The sequence below is a fragment of the Acinonyx jubatus genome, chromosome D4 (genome assembly GCF_027475565.1).
Source record: "Acinonyx jubatus isolate Ajub_Pintada_27869175 chromosome D4, VMU_Ajub_asm_v1.0, whole genome shotgun sequence".
Classification (NCBI taxonomy): Eukaryota; Metazoa; Chordata; class Mammalia; order Carnivora; family Felidae; genus Acinonyx; species Acinonyx jubatus.
The window spans coordinates 69,053,566-69,069,376 of record NC_069391.1 but is presented as its reverse complement, the minus strand read 5'-3'; the positions used below and the strand labels follow the sequence as shown (position 1 = coordinate 69,069,376).

Genomic DNA, 15,811 nt, shown 5'->3' with positions numbered 1-15,811 from the left:
TCAATCTCTCTCCTCCTGTCAATATTAACTCTGTCTTTAGGTGCCTCTATGTTGGGTACATAGATATTTAGAAGTATTATATCATCTTGTTGGATTGATCCTTTTATTGTTAGGTAATGTCCATCTTTGTCTCTTGTTACAACCTTCTTTGTCTCTTGTTACAACCTTTGTTTTGTAGTATAGTTGAAACAGTGTTACGTGAGTTTCACGTGTACATTATAATGATTCAGCTCTACATTATGCTATGTTCACGGCAAGTGTGGCTACCATCTGTCACCATACAACACTAGTATAGTAACATTGACTATATTCCCTATGCTGTACCTTTAATACCCATGACTTATTCCATAACTGGAAGCCTAGACTTCCCATTCCCTTTCATTCATTTTACACCCCCACCCCAGGGTAGGTAAACACAGGAACCATATGTTCTCTGTATTTATGGCTTTGTTTCTGCTTCTTTGTTTCTTCCTCTGTTCGACTTATCTCACTTAGCGTAATACCTCTAGGGCCATCCATACTGTCTCAAATGGTAAGACCTCATCTTTTTTTATGGCCAAGTAATAGTCCATTGTGTGTGTGTGTGTGTGTGTGTGTGTGTGTGTGTGTGTGTGTGAGAGAGAGAGAGAGACATCCTTTATTCACCTATTTATGGACACATGGGTTGCTTCCGTATCTTGGCTATCATAAATAATGCTGCAATGAATACAGGAGGGCATATGTCTGTTTAGTGTTTTAGGGAGCACCTCGGTGGCTCAGTCAGTCAAGCACCTGACTTCAGCTCAGGTCATAGTCTCACGGTTCGTGGGTTCAAGCCCCACATCGGGCTGTATGCTGACAACTCAGAGCCTGGAGCCTGCTTCAAATTCTGTGTCTTCCTTTCTCTCTGCCCACCCCTTACTCACTCTCTTTCTCTCTCAAAAATAAACATTAAAAAAATTTTTAAAGAAATAAATTAGTGTTTTCATTTTTTTGGAGTAAATACCTAGTAGTGGAATACTGGATTGTGTGGTATTTATAGTTTTAATTTTTTGAGGAACCTCCACACTGTTTTCCACAGTGGCTGCACTAATTTATATTTCTACTGACAAGGCATAAATGTTCCTTTTTCTCCACATCCTTATCAACACTTGTTGTTTCTTATTTTGATACTAGTCATTCTGACAAGTATGAGGTGATATCTCATTGTAGTTTTGAATTGCATTTCCTTGTTGATTAGTGATATCGAGCATCTTTTTTTATCTGTTGGTCATCTGTATGTCTTTGGAAAAATGTCTATTCAGGTCCTCGGCCCATATTTAATCAGATTATTTAGGGTTTTTTTTGGGGGGGGGTGTTGAGTTGTAGAAGTTGTTTACATATTTTGGATACTAATCCTTTCTATATACCATTTGAAAATATTTTTTCCAATTCAGTAGCTTGCCTTTTTGTTATTTTGATTGTTTGATGTGCAAAAGGCTTTTAATTTTGTGTAATACAAATGGTTTATTTTTTTCTTCTGTTTCCCTTGCCTGAAAAGTCATGTCTAGAAAAATCTTGATAAGGCCAATGTCAAAAAGATTATTGCCTATGTTTTCTTCTAAGCTTTTTATGGTTTCATGTCTCACATTTGGGTGTTTAACCTATTTTGAGTTTATTTTTGTGTATGGTGTGAGAAAGTGGTCCAATTTCATTTCTGCATGTAGCTGCACAGTTTTCACACAATTTATTGAAGAAACTATTTTCCCCATTGTATATTCTTGCCTCTTTTATCACAGATTAATTGACTATATAAGCATGGGTTCATTTCTGGTCTCTGTATTTTGTTTTATTGACCTGTGTGTCTGTTTTTATGTCAGTACCATATTGTTCTGATTGCTATAGCTTTGTAGCATATCTTGAAATCTGGGAGTGAGATATCTCCAGCTTTGTTCCTCTTTCTTAAGATTACTTTGGCTATTCGAGGTCTTTTGTGGTCCCATACAAAGTTTAGGATTAATTGTTATAGTTCTGTGAAAAATACTGTTGATAGTCTGCTAGGGATTACATTGAATCCGTAGATTGCTTTGGAATATGGACATTTTAACAATATTCTTTCTGTCCATGAGCAAAGTACATATTATATTCCCATTTTTTTGCATTGCTTTCAATTTATTTCATCAGTGCTTTATAATTTTCAAAGTATAGCTCTTTTCTCTCAAGTTTATTCCTAGGTATTTTATTCTTTGGGTGCAGTTGTAAATGGACGTATTTTTTAAATTTCACTTTCTGCTACTTAGTTATTAGTGTGTAGAAACACAGCTGATTTCTTTGTATTAATAGTGTATCCTGCAACTTTACCTAATTCGTTTATTCTAATTTTGTTGGGAGTCTTTATGGTTTTCTATATACAGTATCATGTCATCTGCAAATAGTGGCAGTTTAACTTCTTCCATTTCAATATGTATGATTTTTATTTCTCTTGTGTGATTACCATGGCTAGGATTTCCAGTACCATACTGAAGAAAAATGGTGTGGACATCCTTGTCTCATTCCTAATCTTTTTAAAAAAAAATTTTTTTTAACGTTTATTTATTTTTGAGACAGAGACAGAGCATGAATGGGGGAGGGTCAGAGAGAGGGAGACACAGAATCTGAAACAGGCTCCGGGCTCTGAGCTGTCAGCACAGGGGCCCGATATGGGGCTCGAACTCACAGACCGCGAGATCATGACCTGAGCCAAAGTTGGCGCTCAACCGACTGAGCCACCCAGGCACCCCTCTCATTCCTAATCTTAAAGCAAATCTCCAATATTCATCATTAGCTGTGGATTTTTCATATGTAGACTTTATTATATTTAGGTGTATTACCTCTAAACCCACTTTGTTGAGAGTTTTTATCATGAATGAGTGTTGAATTTTGTCAAATGCTTTTTCTGTACCTATTGAGATGATCATATGATTTTTACTTTTCATTCTGCTAATGTGATGTTTTCCTTTGATTTGGGGTTATCGAACCATATTTGCATCCTCAGAATCAATCCCACTTGATGATGGTAAATGATGCTTTTTATGTGTTGTTCCATGTGACTGGTTTGCTAATAATGTCATTGAGGATTTTTGCATCTATGTTCACCTGGGATATTGACCTGTTCTTTTTTTGTAGTGTCTTTATTCAGTTTTGGTATCAGGGTGATGCTGGCCTCTGAATATATGAAAGATTTCCTCCCTCTTTTATTTTTTGGAATAGTCTGAGGAGAAAAGGTGTTAATTCTTTTTTAAATGTTTGGCAGAATTCACTCGTGTAGCCGTCTGCTCTTGGACTTTTATTTTTTGGGAGTTTTTTTTTTTTTAATTACCAATTCAATTTCATTACTTGTAATCAGTCTTTCATATCTATTTCTTTATGATTCAGTTTTAGAAGATTGTATGATTCTAGGAATTTATTTCTTCTAGGTTGTCCAGTTTGTTGGCATATTACTTTTTTTTTAGTAGTCTCTATAAACATTTGTATTTCTGAAGTGTCAGTTGTTACTTCTCTTTCATTTCTGATTTCATTTATCTGGGTGCTTTCTCTTTTTTCTTGATGAGTTTGGCTAAATATTTGTTAAATTGGTTTATCTTTTCAAAGAACCAGCTCTTGGTTTCATTGATATTTTTTTGTTGTTGTTTCTTTTTTGTGCATTTCCACTCTTTATTATTTCCTTCTTTCTACTAACTTTCGGCTTTGTTTTTCTTTTTATCATTCTTCTGGTGTCTGGTTAGATTATCTGAGACTTTTATTTTGTCTTGCGGTAAGCTTGTATCACTATGAATTTCCCTCTTAAAATTGCTTTTGCTGCATCCTAAAGATTTTGAACCTGTGTGTTTTCATTTTCATTTGCCTCAAGGTATTTTTTTGTTCTTTTATTTTCTTGTCGTTGTTGTTGACTCATTGGTTTTTTTAGTAGCATGTTGTTTAGCCTCCAGGTGTTGTGTTTTTCTTGTAATTGAGTTCTAGTCTTATATTGTTGTGGTCAGAAAAGATGCAAAATAGGATTCCAGTCTTTTAAAATATATTGATACTGGGTTTTTGGCCTAACATGGTATTGATCCTGGAGATGTTCCATATGCACTTAAAAAAGAGTGTGTAATCTGTTGCTTTTGATAATGTATCTAAGCCTATGTGGTCTAATGTGTTGTTCAAATACACTCTTTCCTTATTGATTTTTCTGAGTGGATCTATCCATTGAGTATGTGGGGTATTAAAGTTCCTGACTATTATTATATTACTGTCAGTATTATCTTTGTTAATATTTGTTTTATGTATTTATGTGCTCCGATGTTGTTTGCATCCATGTTTACACTTGTTATATCCCCTTACTTGGGCATTACATAATGGTAAAAAGGATCTTTTCTTTTGTTATAATCTTTGCTTTAAAGTCTCTTTTGTCAATAAGTACCGCTACCTCAGCCTTTTTTTCCCCCCACCTTTCCCCCATGGATTAATTTTTCCATCCTTTCACTTTCAGGCTGTGTATATGTATCTTTAGGTCTGAACTGAGTTCTTATAGGCAGCATAGAGATGGGTTGTTGTTTTTTAAATCCATTTTATCACCCTATGTCTTTTGATTAAAGCATTTACACCATTTACATTTAAAGTAATTATTGATAGCTATGTTCTTGTCATTTTGTTAATTATATTTGGTTGCTTTTGTCATTGTTCGTTCTTATTTTGCTCTTTTTCCTTGCGATTGATGATTTTCTTTAGGTGTTCTGATTATCTTTTCATTTTTTCTGTATTATAGGTTTTTAGTTTATGGTTACATGAGGTTCATGTATAATATTCTAAATATATAGTAGTGTAAATTAAGTTGATGGTCACTTAAGTTTAACACATTCTGAAAAATATATATTTTACTGCCTCCCCCCATTTTATGAATATGTTGTCATATTTTACATCTTTTTGTGAGTCCTTTTAATTTTTTAGATAGAATTGATTTTACTACTTTTGACTTTTATCCTTCGTTACTAGCTTTATAAGTATTTGATCTACTACCTTTACTGTATGTTTCCCTTTACTCATGAAATTTTTCTTTCATTGGTTTATCTTCATTGTAACCATTTCTTTTCCAGCTAAAGAAGTTCCTTTCACATTTCTTGTAAGGCCAGTTTAGTGGCGATTAGCTCCTTTAACATTTGTTTAGAGAACTGTTTATCTCTTTTTCTGTCCTGAATGATAAACTTATTGGATAGAGTATTCTTGGTTGTAGATTTTTTTCCTTTCAACACTTTGAATATGTCATACCCCTTCCTTGTGGCCTGCCAAGTTTATGCCAAAAAAATCAACTGATAGCTTTATGGGGTTTTCCTTGTTTGCAAATAGACCCTTCCCTCTTGCTGCTTTTAAAATTCTGTCTTTATCTTTAATCTTTGACATTTTAATTATTATTATGTGTAAGGGTGTGGGCCTCATTAGGTTGATTTTGTTTGGACCTCTGCTTTCTGAACCTGGATGCCTGTTTCCTTCCCTAGGTTAGGGAAGTTTTCAACTATTATTTCTTCAAATACATTTTCTGCCCCTTTCTCATTTTTCCTTTTGGGACACTGTAATGTGATTGATTGCTTGATGTTGTCCAAGAAGTTCCTTAAACCTATCTTCATTTTTTAAAAATGGTTTTTTCTTTTTGCTGTTCAGCTTTAGAGCTTTCCATTATCCATTACCCTATCTTCTAGATCACTAATCCATTCTTCTGCATCTTCCAATCTACTGATGATTCCCTCTGGTGTATTTTTCATTTATTCTTCAACTTTGGTTCTTTTTTTCTATTTTCTTTTTGAGTTCTCACTGAGTTGATCCACACTTCCCACCATGCCAGTGAGCATCTCTTTGTTACTTTAAGCTTTTTATCAGGCAAGTTGTTTATCTCTGTTTTATTTAGTTCTTTTTATGAGTTTTTGTCTTATTCTTTGGAGAATATTCCTCTGTCTCCTCATTTTGCTTGACTTTCTGTGTTTCTGTGAATTAGGTGGAACAGCTAATTCTCCTAAACTTGAAGGGATGGTCCTATGTATGGCCATCCCCTGTGTACACTCTGTGTGTCTGGTGATTTTGTCTGGCTAGCTGGAGTTATGGCTGTTGTGGGCTGATTTTTCCTTGGCACTTCATGCTGGAGCCATCTTGGTGGTTGGCCAGAGCTGAAATGGGCAGTTCCAGGGCTTGCTGTGCAGAGGGCACCCTGGCAGGGCAGCTGAAGCAAAAGTGGGCATGAGCGGGAGTGATACTGGCTCCCTGTACTCTGGAAGGATAACTGAAGCTTTATTGTGCGCAACTTGGGCAGCCCTAGGGCTCTCTGTGCAGAGGCTATCCTGGCAGGATGGCTGAGGCTGAAGTGGGAGCTCCCACAAACTCCACACATGGGCACCCTGGCAGGTCAGCTAGAACAGAGGCTGGCATGGACCAGGGGGTTCTAGGGAAGTTTGCACAGGACATGCTCTTGTAGGGCAGCTAGAGCCAAGGCATACAGAGCCCAGTGCAGTGGTTTGAGGTGTTCTGCAGAAGGGGGCACCCTCATGCGGTGGCTGGACCCAAGGCAGGTGCAGTCCAGGGTGTTCTGGGGCACTCTGCACAGGGAACATCCTGGCAGTACAGCCTTTGTTTTGATGTCTCTATTGTTTGATGTAAGTATTACTACCACAACTTTCTTTTAATTTCCATTTGCATGGATTATCTTTTCCACCCCTTTGCTTTCACTGTGTATGTGTTTAGATCTGAATTGAGTTTCTTGTAGGAAGCATATATATGAGTCTTGGGTTGTTGGGTTTTTGTATCCAGTCAGACACCTAATGTCTTTTGACTGGAGCATTTAGTCCATTTACATGTAATATAATTATTGATCTATACTTATTGCCCTTGTAATTTGGTGACTCTCCTTAGTGTTATGTTTATATACCTTTATTTTTTGTATATCTATTACGTGTATTTGTTTGGTGGTACCATGAAGTTCATATGCAATGTCCTGTGTATACAGTGATCTCTTTTATGTTGATGATTACTTAAGTTCAAGTAGAAGCACTAAGTTCTAAAAGCACTACCTTTTTACTCCCTGCCACCCCTTTTTAAGTTTTTGATGTCATATTTTATAATTTATTATTTTGTGTATCCCTTGACTAATTATTCTAGATCTAGAAGGTTTTTACCACTTTTGTCTTTTAACCTTTATACTAGCTATAGTATAAGGTATATAGGTGGTATAAGGTATAAGTATATAGGTAGTTTATCCGCTACCTTTACTATATGTTTACCTTTTCCAGGCTTTTTCTAATTTTCTTATCTCTAATGGTCTTTTCTCTTCCATTTAAAGAAGTTCTTTTAACATTTCTTGTAAGGCTGGTCTGGTGTTGATGAACTTCTTTAGCTTTTGCCTGTCAGGGAAACTCCTCCTCTCTCCTTGAGTTCTGAGTGATAACCTTGCCAGTAGAGCATCCTTGGTTGTAAGTTTTTTTCCTTTTAGTACTTTGAATGTATTGTGCCATTCCCTTCTGGCATGTAAAGATTCTGCTGAAAAATCAGCTGGTAGTCTTGTGGATATTTCCTTGTATGGAGCTAGTTGTTTTCCTCTTGCTATTCTTTTCCCTCTCTGACTATTGACACTTCGTTTATAATGTGTCTTGGTATGGGTCTCTTGGTTCATCTTATTTGGGACTCCTTGTGTTATTCCTGGACTTGGATGTCTGTTTCCTTTGCCAGTTTAGGGAAGATTTCAGCCATTATTCCTTCAAATAGGTTTTTTGTTCCTTTCTCTCTTTTCCTTCTGGAACCCCTACAATGTGAATGTTAGTACACTTATGTTGTCCCAGAGGTCTTTAAACTATCCTCATTTGTTAATTCTTTATTCTTTTTGTTATTCTGATTCACTGATTTCCACTACCTTGTCTTCCAGATTGCTGATCTGTCCTCTGCATCACCAAACTACTATTCATTCCCTCTAGTGTATTTTTTATTTCAGTTATTGTATTCTTCAGCTCTAATGATTCTCTTTCATGATTTCTGTCTCTTTGTTGAAATTCTCATTGTGTCATCCATTTTTCTCCCAAATGAGCATTTTTATGACCATTACCTTGAACTTCTTATTGGTAGATTTCTTATCTCTGTTTCACTTCATTTTTTTCCTTGAGGTTTGTCTTGTTCTTTAGTTTGGAGCATATTCTTCTGTCTCCTCATTTTTCATACATCTCTTTTTCTAGGTACTGGATAGATTAGTTAGGTCTCCCTGTCTTGAAGGAGTGGTTTTATGCAGGTGTCCTGTGGGGCCTAGTACCCCAAACCCCCTTGTCCCTAGAGCCAGGTGCTGCAGGGATGATGCCTGTGTGAACTGTATGGGCAGTGTCATGATTGGTGTGGAGTTGCTGCTGTGCAGGACTGCCTCCTTGTGTGGCTGTGTGCCAGGTTTGGCTACAATTGCCAAGGGCATGCCAGTTCTTGTCCCCTAGTTTGTCCAGCTAGTTGTGACAGCTTGGGTATGCTGGTGGGTAGGGCAAGCCTTAGGCGCAGCTTGCTGCAAGGTCTAGCTACAACTGTTGTAGGTGGTCTAGTGTGCCAGGGTGGCCCCCTTGGTGAGGGCAATTGGAAGAGACTCCCACCCTAGCCATGGGCACTTTCCAAGAGTGGCCAAGCAGGGAGCCACTTGGGAAGGTCTCTGGTGTTGGTTGAGGGTACTCACTGAGGACATCCACCAGGTGTGGCATTGCTGGAAGCCACTTGTGAGGGACTCCAGCTGGGTAGACAGGATGGGTGAGGTGAATCCACAGGGGAATGCTGGGGCAGGGTGAGAGGTAGTAGCATGGTAGATGGAGAGTATCAGGAATGTTGCTCACCAGTGCTGGGCCACCTAGGTGGGCCAGGAAAGGGAAGAGAAGGGGGAAAATAGTGAGGAAAAAATGGTGCCCACTACTGCCTCTACCCCAGGAGACCATTCCAACAGATCCCTACCCCTATAGCACATGCCCTAAAATTGGTCAGTGGATCTCCTTCACATGTAACCTAGGGGTTTGTCAAACTGCTGCCTTTGCACCAAGACTCAGAGCAAATGAGATAATGCATACACATTTTAAGAATGGAGTCTCAGTTTCCTACTGCTTTCTGACTGTCCTATACCAAATCCCCTTTGGTTTTCAAAGCCAGATGTTATGGAGCTCATCTTGCCAGTGCAAGGCCCCTTGGCTTGTGTAGCCCAACACATGGAGCTTGGTACCCTTATTCATCAGGGAGGGTCTCTACAGTTATGATATCCCTCCCTTGTGTGTGTCACTGCTCCCAAGGGTGTGAGTCTTGAGTATACCACATTTCCACCCCTCCTGTCTGTTTGGATGTGGCTTTCTCTTCATATCCTTAGTTGTGTATGATCTTTTCTGCTACCCTTGAGTTCACTCTCAGAGATAGTTCTTGTATATGTAGTTGTAGATTTTGTATATCTGTGGGAGGAGGTGAGCCCAGGATCTTCCTACTCTGCCATCTTGATCCTGCCTCCATCTACCTTTTAAGTAAAGTGTCTTAGTCCTCTTACACTTAATATAATTACTAATAATACTCCTGTCTGCTACTTTCTTGTTTCTTTCTGTCTTCTATAGCTTTCGTTGTTCTCTTCCTCCTTTATTGCCATATGTTGTCCTATATAGTTTCTAGTGTACCATTTTAGTTTTCTTGTAATTTCTTTTCCTATATGTCTTTTGGATTATTTTCTTAGTGGGTGCTGAGGGTGTTACAATTAACATCTCAGTTTATAACCATCTGGTTCACATTGATAGAAAGATATGAATAAACAGTATATTTATATTTAATATTTACCTATTTATGATTATTAGTTTCCTTAGGTACATTGGAGTAACCACATGGTGTATTTTCATTTCAATATCAGGGACTCCTTTTAATATTTTTTTCAGGCCTGTTTTGTTGGTAGCAAATTCTCTTTGGGAATGACTTAATTTCTTCATTTTTGATAGTTGTTTTGATGAATATAGAATTCTTGGTTGATAGACTTTTTATTTCAGTACTCTGAATATGTCATCCCACTGCATTCTGGCTTTCATGTTTTCTAATGGAAATAAGCTATTAATCTTTTTAAGTATCCCTGAACATGATGAGTCACTTCCTCTTGTTGCCTTTAAGATTGTCTTTCTGTCTTTATCTTTCATGTTTTTGATTATGATGTATCTAAATATGGATTTGAGTTTACCCTACTTGGATTTGGTGGAAATTTTTGGATGATTGATGTTTCTCATCAAATTTAGGATGTTTTCAGTCATTTCCTTAAGTATTCTTTCTGCCTTTTTTTCTCTCCTTTCCTTCTGGGACTCCCATTATGTTTATGTTGATACACTTGATGGTGTCTTATAGATCTCTTCCACTGTGTTCATGATTCTTCATTCTTTCTTCTCTTCTTCAGACTGGATAATCTCAATCAACCTATCTTCAAGTTTTCTGTTTCTTGCTGCTAGTTTAGATCTGTTGTTGAGTCCTTCTAGTGAATTTTTCATTTCTGTTACTGTACTTTTTGAATCCAAATTCTCTATTTTTTATAATTTATAACTTGTATTATTTGTTTGATGAGACAGCATTCCTATACTTCTATTTTTTTAGACCTGATTTACACACTTAAAATCGTTGATTTAAAGTCTGTATCTAGCAGGTCTAATATCTGGCTTCCCTTGCAGCCAGCTTTTATTTATTCCTTTTCCCCCTTGTTTATGGGCCGTATTTCTTTCTTTGTGCTTATGATGTTTTGTTGAAAACTTTACATTTCAAATAATATATTGTGGAATCTCTGGAATTCAGTTTCTCCTCCCTTGGGGTTTATTTTTGTTGCTTTTTGTTTCTTTAGTGACTTTTCTGAACTAATTATGTTGTTTGTATTCTTTATCACGTGTAACTACTGAAATCTTTGCTTCCTTATGTTAGTGCTCAGCAAATGTTTGGGCAGAGATTTCTGTAACTTTTGGGTAACCAAAGTTCCCCAATTTTTGCCAGTGGGTGGGGCGTGTGTGCACGTGTGTATATGTGTGTGCATTGAGGCATGTAGTGAACATTTAGCCAGGCAGTTGAAAACACTGCATGAGTGTTTGCTTCTTGCTTTCCAAGAGCCTAAGGCAAGAGGTTAGGGCCTTCTCGGGTCTTTCTAGGACATGGGCACAGCCCTGTGTTTGCTTGTGGCTTTCTAGATTACTAGCAATTTGTTAGAGCTTTTTTGAAGGCCCTTGGGGCATCTCATTCCCCAGATTTTCATTTTAAGCTTTTTAATAAGTCTATTTCTTGCCACAGCAGTTATCCACTGCTTTGGGCAAACTTGAAATTAAACAGTTGAGTCTAAATGTGTTAGACAAATGTCCCTGGAGAAGCAGCTGTTCTCACTTAGGGAAAACTTAGAGTCAGTTCCAATCAAAACAGCATTTCAAGTGGAGTCTTCCAGAGAACTATTAGATGGGTCACATAATGACAGTTCTTTGAGAATAAGGCTTGGAAGAAGCTCTATCCATGTGTTTCTAGGTGGCTGGTTTTCATCATAATTTAAAGCTGTTTCAAGGCTACCATAGAGACGGAGAAAGAAGGATGGGATGAGGGGAAGTGAAAATGCCACAGAGCTTCTTATTCTCACCTAGATTCAACTGTTTCTATTGAGTGAATGCTCCCCAAATTGCTGTAAGTCTTTAGCTCCTTTCCAGAGTTCTGACAGTTGATTCTGACCACTTTTGCCACATTTTTTTTGTTGGTTTTATGGAGGAAAGAATTTTAAGAGGTCACTATTCCACCATTTTCATCTGACCATTTAGAAGTTTCTTTTTAGTTTTTCTTTGAAGAATGGACAGCAATTGAGCAAAAGTGGAAGTGGGAAGACCAGTTAGGTTATTGCAACAACTCAGATTATGTAGTGGTTTGGGTTAGTGTGGCCACAGTGCAGATGGTTAGTAGTGATTGGACTCTAGACATATTTGAAGATAGCAGGTTTTGCTGATGAATTTGAATATGGCCTATGAGAGGTAGACTCTGAACAGAGTCTGAACAACTAGAAGGATGGACTGCCAAATAGGGAAGACTTGAGAGGAACAGTATTTTCCTGAAGCTGTTGGTGTATATTGATAATTAGAAAACTTGACAATGTTGCATTTTCAGGAAATCATAATCTGAATTACCACTTTGAAGGCAAGGAGCTCACCTGTCTCAATGGAAGCAGAACCAAGGTCTCCTTTAGCTCCAGTCTGTCCAAATTAGCCCTCCTAGGGTGAGGGCCAACTCAGATGGTGTGTAGAGTTGTGGATAGAAAACAATGAATGGATTCTCAAGTAGCTGCTCAGGTGACGCAGGTAACCTGAAGCAGTCAGACCAAAGGTAGAGCCAGGGCTGAAGTCCTTGAGGGGGAATCAGGAGCCCAAACAAACAAACAAACAAACCCACACACACTCACAGAAGAGGGCTGGAGCCAGATTTGTAAGTAAGTGCGAACCAGTCAGTAAGCAGGATTGAAATGGTATAGGTGGGAAACAGGATATAAGCTTTTTGATGATGGCTTCTCTGATGGTCTCACCCCTGTATATGTGGGATGTGGGCATGTTCCCCCAGTAATATGGGGTCAGGAGAAGTATAAGCTACTTGATGACTTTTTCTTTCATAACACTACAGGGTAGTGTCCTTACTACTTTCCTTATCTGTGTTCTCAAGCAGACTGTGGGCTTTTGAGGGGAGACACTAGTCTTCTCTATGTCCCCAAAGCTTGGTAGAATGCCTTGAACATAGTCAGACTAATAAATGTTTGTCAAATAATTTAATGGTGGCTGTCCTGTGTTTTAGAATGGAGGCTACGGAGAGCATGAGAAACAGGCAGAAATCTGAGGGTTTGGGTGAAGGTTCAGGAGAAGGTGAGGGAAACAAGGACCATTTGGTGAGGTCTCTTCCTTGAGTGTGTCAACACCTTGATTTTCTTTGGTAGCCCCAAGCCCCTGTCAACTTGGAAACAACCCGCCACTAGTTGTTCCTGCCCACATTATCACATCCTTGGTTCACAGGGAGTCAGAACAACCAGATCTTCATAGCTTTACTCTTCCTACCACTTTCCAAAAAAGATACCACATTTGGGGGTTTTCTCAGAGTGCTACTTTTGGAAACCAACAGAAATAAAGGGTTTTTTTTTCCTTTCCCTTTCCTTTTTTTTTTTTTTTATCCACTTTGATTCTATTTAAATACTAATGAAGCATCTTGGTACACATAGGGGTGAACAAAACTCAAATTTCTGAGAAAAAAATAGAGACCCAGAATTTTCTGGGTTGGATTTGGTAGAGGGATATGGAGTGAAGAGCAGGATGGAGCTACAGCAGGGACAGGAAGGAGATGGGTGGTGTGTGGGAAGCTGCAATAGCTGGTTAGGCCTTCCAGTTACAGACTGAGGGGCAGGTGTGTGGGTGGAGTGTACGTGTCGGGGGAGAGTTTCAGAGTACTCTTTGAGCCATCCATTTTTTAAATTTATCCCCTGAGCCACAGCTACAGACCATAAGTTGCTTCTGGCCCTAGAACTGAGGAGCAGAGAACAGGTAGAGTCAGGATAGCAGAGCCATCTGAAGGAGGGGAGGAAGGCCCAAGTGAGGGCAACAACATAGGGCAAGGACATTCCAGTGGCCTCTATTCCAGTGACCACCATGCTGCTGAGAGCATGACCAGAATTGTTCTTGGAAGGCTAATGCTGGTCCCAGATATATAGTCAACAGTGGATTCTAAAAGAGACACTGCATAAAGGTCTCTCTGCCTTCAACAAGGAGCCTGGTAAAAGATATTCTTGACAAAAGGAAGTAGCATATAAGGAGCTATAGAGAAGGAGGGAATTTCGGGAGATTGAAAACTATATAGTCAAACTTAGCTTCTGTATCTTGATTGTGTGAATTGGTTCCCATGAGTTGGATAAATTACTAGAAAATCATAGGAAGTGTAGCTGTTGCCACCGTTTAAGTATTTCTCCCTATATGCACTTTGAAGAGGGACTAGCTAGCCCTGAAACTTCCTTTCTCTTCCTTGGGGTAGTTTCTTTGGGCTGTGCTAAGTCTTCCCAAAGCAGAATATTCTTTGCTTCCCTGTTTTCTATCTTTATAAAAAGAAAAGTCCAGGGATTTCTATAACTTGTTCTCTAAAGTTCACTTTTTTTGGGTCTTTTATTACAAAAGACATTGTAAAATGTCTTTAAATGTCCAATTAAAATTGTTGATTAGGAAAAGAATCTCACCCCATGACAGTAAGCTTGAAAAAGAAAGTAATAAAGAACAAAATTGAAATTACCCATATTTTTACTCAAAAAACAAAATAACCCTATGACACAGGAAAATCCAATATTAACTTGAGATTTTTATTTTTTCAGAGTTGGAATCCTGAGCAGAGGTTCTTTCAGAGTGTTCTACTTTATGGTTTCTCACAATAAAAATATACCCATCTGCCTTTATCCTAGGCTTTCTCCTCTGTTATCTGCCCACCCCCACCCTTACCCATGGCAGCACTGGGCTCTCATTTGGGGATATCCTACTTTCCCTGACGTTATGACTTGTCTCCCTTCTATTCTTATATACCTCCTAATTGGCTCCAAATATCCAATTCTTCTGATACGCAGCCTTCCATGTGGTGCTCTCTCTGGCCAGCTGTTGGCCATCCTGGAGGCCGTTTGGCATAGTCCATTGCTTTGGCCCAACAACATTAAATGTCAGTCTTCTTTTCAACCACATTCCTTTTGGGCTTCTTTAAACAGCGTGGCTATTAGATCTCTGGGCTCCAGTCCACAGGTCCTACCAGAGGATTAAGTTTCCAGAAGTTTGGCCTGTAATATCCAGATCAAATTTAAATTGGGTGCAAACTGCTCCCTTTGCTGGCTTCCTCATGGGCTGCCCCTGCTTCCCCCACAAGAGTAGATTTCTAACCGTGGCTTAAATATTTTTGCAGACAACCTAATTCTGGCTTGAAGGAAAGAGTCTGTGTTATTCTGGGGAGAATTCCATAAATAGTGCCATCTCCAAAGACCAGAGGAAGGCATGTGTTCTATACTCTTCTTAGACATTCCTTTCCATATTAGCACGACTGGGATTCCTTTGATATCTGCCTCTTTGCTTGACTAAGGTTTCCCTTTATTTGCAGTTCAGCTGATAGCAAAAGGAATATCCCAGTTTTTCCTGAGCACATATCTTTTGAAGAAAGATTATCTCCTGCCTACTATCAGAAGCTGACACTACAGGCTTTCTTCTGCTATTTGATGGCTGGTTGTTCTCTACTCCCACTTTCCACCATTAATTACTTCGATGATCATAAAAAAGAAACCTGTTGTTCTCCTTGCTGGCTGTCCTGGTGCTGGGTCTGGGTCTGCCATGCGCTGAGGATGATCTGGCTCCAGATATCAACACTATCACTTCCTGCTTAGACACGATATTTGACTAATTTGTGTGTTTCAGCTTCTTTGGTTTATAATACAAAACCGAATACCAGAAAGGACAGAACTTTATAGAAGGAGAAATCTGGAGATCTGTAGAAGGTCCTTCTCAAGTTTTCAGCAGAGTAATGATCAACACATGTACATGAGGAAGCTACTTGATAACCAAGAAAGATTTACCAAAGTGATTAGAAGAAATAGTGTCTTGCACTTACAGAGAGTAGGGAATAGTGCCTGTTGCCCTCAACAATGCTGAAAAGCTCATAATTCATAGGGCTTTCATTAGAATACATAGAAGATTCTTGCCTCAGAAGCAGGGAATTATGAGCCCTACAGTAAATTCTGCTCCCCTTTTTTCTAACAAATCTTAAAAGCAAGACCCAAAGGCTCACACTGTTTCTAAGAATACTAGATGTATCTCAGAACAAG

General features: G+C 38.6%; 1 long non-coding RNA gene across 1 annotated transcript in view; it reads left to right on the top strand.

The window, feature by feature from the left end:
* The window catches only part of LOC128312219 (uncharacterized), a 33,059-nt gene extending 17,567 nt beyond the window's left edge, over nt 1–15,492 (top strand). The window contains exon 3 of the long non-coding RNA XR_008291226.1: nt 15,099–15,492. This is a non-coding gene — a long non-coding RNA (uncharacterized LOC128312219). The remainder of the gene's footprint in view (nt 1–15,098) is intronic.
* Nucleotides 15,493–15,811: the final 319 nt, after the last annotated feature.